Raw genomic sequence first — 7376 nt, forward strand, 5'->3', positions numbered from 1 at the left:
TCATTGATGAAGACGAACATCTCGCCAAGGCCATCCCCACACCCCCACTTCTTGCCTTCAAACAACCGCACAACGTCAAACAGACCATTGTCCGCAGCAAACTACCCAGCCTTCAGGAGAACAGTGACCATGACACCACACAACCCTGCCACAGCAACCTCAGCAAGACGTGCCGGATCATCGACACAGATGCCATCATCTCACGTGAGAACACCATCCACCAGGTACACGGTACATACTCTTGCAACTCGGCCAACGTTGTCTACCTGATACGCTGCAAGAAAGGATGTCCCGAGGCATGGTACATTGGGGAAACAATGCAGACGCTGCGACAACGAATGAATGAACACCGCTCGACAATCACCAGGCAAGACTGTTCTCTTCCTGTTGGGGAGCACTTCAGCGGTCACGGGCATTCGGCCTCTGATATTCGGGTAAGCGTTCTCCAAGGCGGCCTTCGCGACACATGACGGCGCAGAGTCGCTGAGCAGAAACTGATAGCCAAGTTCCGCACACACGAGGATGGCCTCAACCGGGATATTAGGTTCATGGCACACTATTTGTAACCCCACAGAGTTTCACTGGCTGTCTTGTCTGGAGACAATACACATCTTTTTAGCCGGTCTTGATGCTCTCTCCACTCACATTGTTTTGTTTCTTAAAGACTTGATTAGTTGTAAGTATTCGCATTCCAACCATTATTCATGTAAATTGAGTTTGTGTCTTTATATGCTCTGTTTGTGAACAGAATTCCCACTCACCTGAAGAAGGGGCTTGCAGCTCCGAAAGCTAGTGTGGCTTTTGCTACCAAATAAACCTGTTGGACTTTAACCTGGTGTTGTTAAACTTCTCACTGTGTTTACCCCAGTCCAACGCCGGCATCTCCACATCATAACTGCACTCAGTCAGAATCGCTGAGCAGAGACTGACAGCCAAGTTCTGCACACATGTGGACGGCCTCAACCGGGATCTTGGGTTCATGTCACACTATCTGTACCCCCCACAACTTTACTGGGCTTGCAAATTCTCACTAACTGTCCTGGCTGGAGACAATACACATCTCTTTAACTTATGCTTAACCCTCTCTCCACATATTGTCTGTACCTTTAAGACTTGATTTCCTGTAAAAACTTGCATTCTAGCCATTATATTGTAAATTGAGTTTGTGTCTTTATATGCCCTGTTTGTGAACAGAACTGTGTGAACAGAACTCCCACCATGCAGATGCTACGAGAAGGGATGAATGAACATCGCACGACAATCACCAGGCAGGAGTGTTCTTTTCCTGTTGGGAAACACTTCAGTAGTCACGAACATTCAGCCTCTGATCTTCAGGCAAGCGTTCCAAGGCTGCCTGCACGACACACGACAACGCAGAATCACTGAGCAGAAACTGATAGCCAAGTTCCGCACACATGAGAACGGCCTAAACCAGGATCTTGGGTTCATGCCACACTATCTGTAACCCCCACGACTTGCCTGGGCTTGCGAAATCTCACTAACTGTCCTGGCAGGAGACAATGCACACCTCTTTAACCTGTGCTTTACCCTCTCTCCAGTCACATTATCTGTACTTTTAAGACTTGATTACTTGTAAAGACTCGCATTCCATTGATCTTGTAAATTGAGTTTGTGTCTGTATATGCCCTGTTTGTGAACGCAACTCCTCACTCACCTGAAGAAGGAGTGATACTCTGAAAGCGTGTGCTGCCAAATAAACCTGTTGGACTTCAACCTGGTGTTGTGAGACTTCTTAATGTACATTACTGATGATGCCATTGATATTTATCCTCAGAAAGTGAATTCAGGACCAGTAACCGAAAGCTGGTTCTGATCAAAGAGGCATATTTTCAGGTAATCTTTAAATGGGGAATGAGATGGAGAGATTCAGGAGTAATTTGTGCAAATAAATAGGGCCCAGCTGAGGACACGGCTGCCAACGGGGGAATGATTAAACTCTGAGGAGCACAATATGTTAGAATTGGAATAACACAGAGGGCTCAAAAACTTCTTAAACTGGAGGATGTTGCAGAGACAAGGGCGGCGAGGGAGCGTTTTGAACCTATTATTTGGGAGCAGGTCGGAAAGCCGAAAGTATTTAATTAAGCACAATTCGATGCCAACTTTTTATTTTTATTTCGGCATGAGTGTTAAAATAAGACGTTTCACGATAGGAGTGATTTTGTGAGCAGGCTCGCAAGCTTTTATTAAAGAAAACTATATTTAAACGATACAGTTTACATACAGCGAATGAATGAGCTTACCTTTCAATAACGAGACAATTAAAGATGACAATATACAAAATTTGCAGCTTAATCAAAAATAAATGGGACAATAAGTTGCGATGAGGAAAGAAGAACTTTATAAATAAATATCGATATGTTAGGAGATTGGGGCAACATGTGGTAAATGGAGCTTAACGTCGACACGTGTGAGGTCATGCATTTTGGGTGGAAAAATGGGAATGCGACGAATTATTTAAATGGGGAGAAACTGCAGGGTGCTCCGATGCAGAGGGATCTGCGTGTCCTCGTTCATGAGTCACAGAAAACGAGCGTGCAGGTTCGGCAGATAATAAGGAAAGCGAATGGAATGCTGGCATTTATAGCTAAAGGAATAGAATATCAAGGTAAGGAAGATTGTTGCAACTATGCAAGGCATTGGTGAGACCGCAACCTGGAGTATTGTGCACAGTTTTAGTCCCCTTTTTTGAGTAAATATGTAGTGGCATTAGAAGCTGCTCAGAGGAGGTTCACTAGATTGATTCCAGAGATGAGGGGTTTGTCGTATGAAGTTAGATTGAACAGTTTAGGCCGATACTCTCTGGAATTGAGAAGAATGAGGGGAGGCAAAATTGAGGTATAAATTATAATAAAAGGTTTGGATAAAGTAGACATGGAGTGGATGCTTTCCCTTGTGGGGCATTCGAAGATGAGAGATCATACACTTAGTATCAGGGGTTGCATATTTAAAACAGGGTTGAGGAGAAGTTACATTTCCCAAAGGCTTGTGAATCTGTGGACTTCGCTACCCCAAAGTGCGGTGGATGCTGGGGCAGTGAGTAAAATTATGGAGGAGTTTGGTAGATTTTTAATTGTCAATGCGTTAAAGGATTATGTAGAGAAGACAGGGAAATTGGAATGAGGAGCATATCAGCCATGATTGACTAGCAGAGCAGACTCAATGGGCCGAATATGGGAAAGTTCTATCAATTAACTTTGTTCTCTGTCATAAACTCTATTACCTGACTACCGCTTCTTTCTCTGTCAGCGGAACCATTCGGATCAAGATGGTGTGTAATTCTGGTTTGAGTTTGACCTGGAGGAGAATGTCCCTCCGTTTATCCCAGGCAGCACTGAAATAGCCCCTATCATCTACAGAATATCACTCGAATGTAACCCTGTCAGCTGATCAGAAACTCTCATCCATGACTTAGTCATCCTCAGAGTTCACTGTTCTCATGGTTTCCAGGTCGGCCTAACATCTTTCACAGCAGATGATCTTGCATTTGAACATTGCATTTTTTGCCCTGACCTAAACTGATAACAACTTTTGTTCACCCATGCCCTCTGTACTTCCTACAATTTATTGACTCAGACATCTCCTCAATTTCGAATTCGCATTCATATTGTGGAAATCTTGTGCATTTCAAATCTCTATATTTTCATGGTTCTTGGCAGGGAATGTTTCAGAGACAGCTCTGTTTTCATCGATGCCAATTTGTCTGCTCCAGGCGGACAACATGCCAAGAGTGTAGCAGAATAACCTAGGACATGGGATGTAGATTTAAACCTGAGCTAATACATTTCTGTCTATTTTAGGGTCTTCCCTGGGATTTCAGAGAAGGGTTTAATTGGGCTGATTGACAAGAGAACGAGTCATGTGATAATGCAACGAGCGAAGCTGACGTGGACATGCAGGCAAATTCTGCTTGTGTCAGCAAGAAAGAAGAGCTCGCTCTCTCTCTCTCTCTCTCTTTCTCTCTCTCTCTGGAGGCTGCTGTCTGAGAGTCCAAAGGCAAATATCGCTTTATGCCTCACTCTCGGGGTTTTCAAAAGCTGTAGGGCTGATGCTAAGTACAAATCGCAGAAACTTGCTGTTTTCTAGCTGTTTTAGTGAGTGAGTCTGTGAGGAATATTTCTTGAAATGGAATTAACAGACATAGTTAGCAGTTATGAATTCATAAGTTCAGAAGTCCATTACATATAGGAGCAGAATTAGGACATTCGGCCCATTGCGTCTGCATTCTAGTTTTCTGTGACTCAGGAATTAGGACACCTAGATCCCTCTGCATCGGAGAACCGTGAAGTTTCTCCTAATTTAAATCATTCATCGCCATCCCATTTTTCCACCCAAAATGCATGACTTCACACTTATCCACGTTAAGCTTCATCTACCGCATCTTGGCCCATTCTCCTAACCTATCGATATCCATTTGTAAGTTCTTCTTTCCTCACCGCAACTTACTGTCCCACTTATTTTTCTGTCATCTACAAATTTTGTATATTGCATGTTGAACCAATATTGGACGTCAGAGTGTGAGAGCTCAGACACAGTACAGAAGAACATAAATTGGTGGCGGGATAGAGCAGAGTGCTGTCAACATTTGACTCATACTTCATTGTAATTCACTTTATTTGTAACATTGTCAAGCATTTCACTCATGTTAAACATAATTACTATTCTACCATTTAAAATGTGCTGATTAAAAAGTTATTGCTGATTCTGTAAATTTCAATGACAAATAAATTTCCCATTCCACAAAAACCTGATTCAAATGATGCTATATAATGAGATGTTCTCCTTCCACAGGGCTATCTGTTGTCCACATCCCTGTCATCAGTGCTGAGAGCTCACTCAATCTCATCTATATCAATGATCTGGATGATCATAGAAATCATAGAAACCCTACAGTACAGAAAGAGGCCATTCGGCCCATCGAGTCTGCACCGACCACAATCCCACCCAGGCCCCACCCCCATATCCCTACACATTTTACCCACTAATCCCTCTAATCTACACATCCCAGGATACTAAGGGGCAATTTTAGCATGGCCAATCAACCTAACCCGCACATCTTTGGACTGTGGGAGGAAACCGGAGCACCCGGAGGAAACCCACGCAGACACGAGAGAATGTGCAAACTCCACACAGACAGTGACCCAAGCCAGGAATCGAACCCAGGTCCCTGGAGCTGTGAAGCAACAGTGCTAACCACTGTGCTACATGATAATGTGGTCAATTGGATCAGTAAGTTTGCTGATGATACAAAGATTGGAGGTGTAGTGGACAGTGAGGAAGGTTTTCAAAGCTTGCAGAGGGATTTGGACCAACTAGAAAAATGGGCTGAAAAATGGCAAATGGAATTTAACGCAGACAAGTGTGAGATATTGCACTTTGGAAGGACAAACCAAAGAAGAACGTACAGGGTAAATGGTAGGACTCTGAAGAGTGCAGTTGAACAGAGGGATCTGGGAATACAGGTACAGAATTCCCTAAAAGTGACGTCACAGGTGGATAGGGTCGTAAAGAGTGCCTTTGGTACATCTAACGGCTTTATAAATCGGAGTATCGAGTATAAAAGTTGGAGAGTTATGGTAAGGTTATATAAGGCATTGGTGAGGCTGAATTTGGTGTATTGTGTACAGTTTTGGTCACCTAGTTACAGGAAGGATCTAAGTAAGATTGAAAGAGTGCAGACAAGGTTCACAAGGATGTTGCCGGGACTTGAGAAGCTGAGTTACAGAGAGAGATTGAATAGGTTGGGACTTTATTCCCTGGAGCGTAGAAGATTGAGGGGAGATTTGATAGAGGTGTATAAGATTTTGATGGGTATAGATCGAGTGAATGCAAGCAGGCTTTTTCCGCTGAGGCTAGGGGAGAAAAAAAAAACCAGAGGGCATGGGTTAAGGGTGAAAGGAGAAAAGTTTAAAGGGAATATTAGGGGGGGCTTCTTCACGCAGAGAGTGGTGGGAGTGTGGAATGAGCTGCCGCATAAAGTGGCAAATTGTAAATTTTAACATTTAAGAAAAACTTGGACGGGTTTCATGGATGAGAGGGGTGTGGAGGGATATGGTCCAAGTGCAGGTCAGTGGGACGAGGCAGAAAATGGTTCGGCACAGACAAGAAGGGCAAAAAGGCCTGTTTCTGAGCTGTAATTTTGTATGGTTCTATGGTTCTATTAAATGTATTCAAGAGGCGGCTGCATATAGCACTTGGGGCGAAAGGGATCAAAGGTTATGCGGAGAAAGCAGGATTAGGCTATTGAGTTGGATGATCAGCCATGATCGTAATGAATGGTGGAGCAGGCTCGAAGGGCCAAATGGCCTCTTCCTGCTCCAATTTTCTATGTTTCCATGTTTCAGAGAGCTGTACATAATGGGAGATCATGCATTAACTTCCCCCAATAATTAGCAGATCACTTCATCCTGAAACTGAACGCAGCTCTAGGGTCAGCCTGGTTTCAACTGACCGGCAGGCATTATTAAAAATGGGATTTTAATTCCCTGCTGAAAGAAAAAAATGCGTAAAGCTCCCAGCTCTGCAAAATAAAGTGGAACTATGTTCGCTTTAAAGTTAACACTTCAAATTGAAGTTGAACACTCTGCATGAGTGAAAGAATGAGAAATGAAGGTTGAATCATCATGGAGTGAGTGTGGAAATCATATGATCCGGGTGCTTCGAGTGCTCGCTCACAGTGTATCTCCCTCAGGGATCCAGCTCATCCACATCTGAGCACTGAACCTCCACCCGATTCCAATCGATCGACTCCTTTGGACATTGATCCTTGAACATTTTCTGTACCTAGAAAGGAGAGAGGAGAAAATATGAGGATGACTGCAGAGAAAGGAGGGAGGCGGGGGAGGGAGGGGGCTTGGGATGGGGGGAGGGGTGAGGGTGAGGGGGGGGGGGGGTGGCGAACAGAGAGAACTCTAGAGACACAACTAATTCGATAGAGATAGAGACAGTCAGACAGAGCGAGAGAGAAAATGGGGATGAGGAGAGATAGAGTGAGAGTGATAGACAGACAGAAAGGAGAAAAGATTATAAGACAGTGTGGCAGAGCGAGAATGTATGTGAACGAGACAGAGAGAGACAGACAGAAACAGATAGCGTCAAGGAAAGAGGTCGTGAGGATAGACTGAGAGGAAGTGAAAATGAGGAATGATTAAATTATGTGAGAAAGAAAGACAGAAAGCTCGAGAGAGGTAATAAAGGAGAGTGAGAGAGATACAGAAGGGCGACAGAGTTATGATAATGCTCGAGAAAAGAGAGAGAGAGATAAAAAGAGTGGGGCGAGGGAGTGTGAAAAAGTGCACTGGCAGTCATACATAGTGAGAGAAGTTGTAATATGCAGGGTCAGTGAGGATTGTGGA

This window comes from Mustelus asterias, unplaced genomic scaffold, assembly GCF_964213995.1.
Source record: "Mustelus asterias unplaced genomic scaffold, sMusAst1.hap1.1 HAP1_SCAFFOLD_1414, whole genome shotgun sequence".
Lineage (NCBI taxonomy): Eukaryota > Metazoa > Chordata > Chondrichthyes > Carcharhiniformes > Triakidae > Mustelus > Mustelus asterias.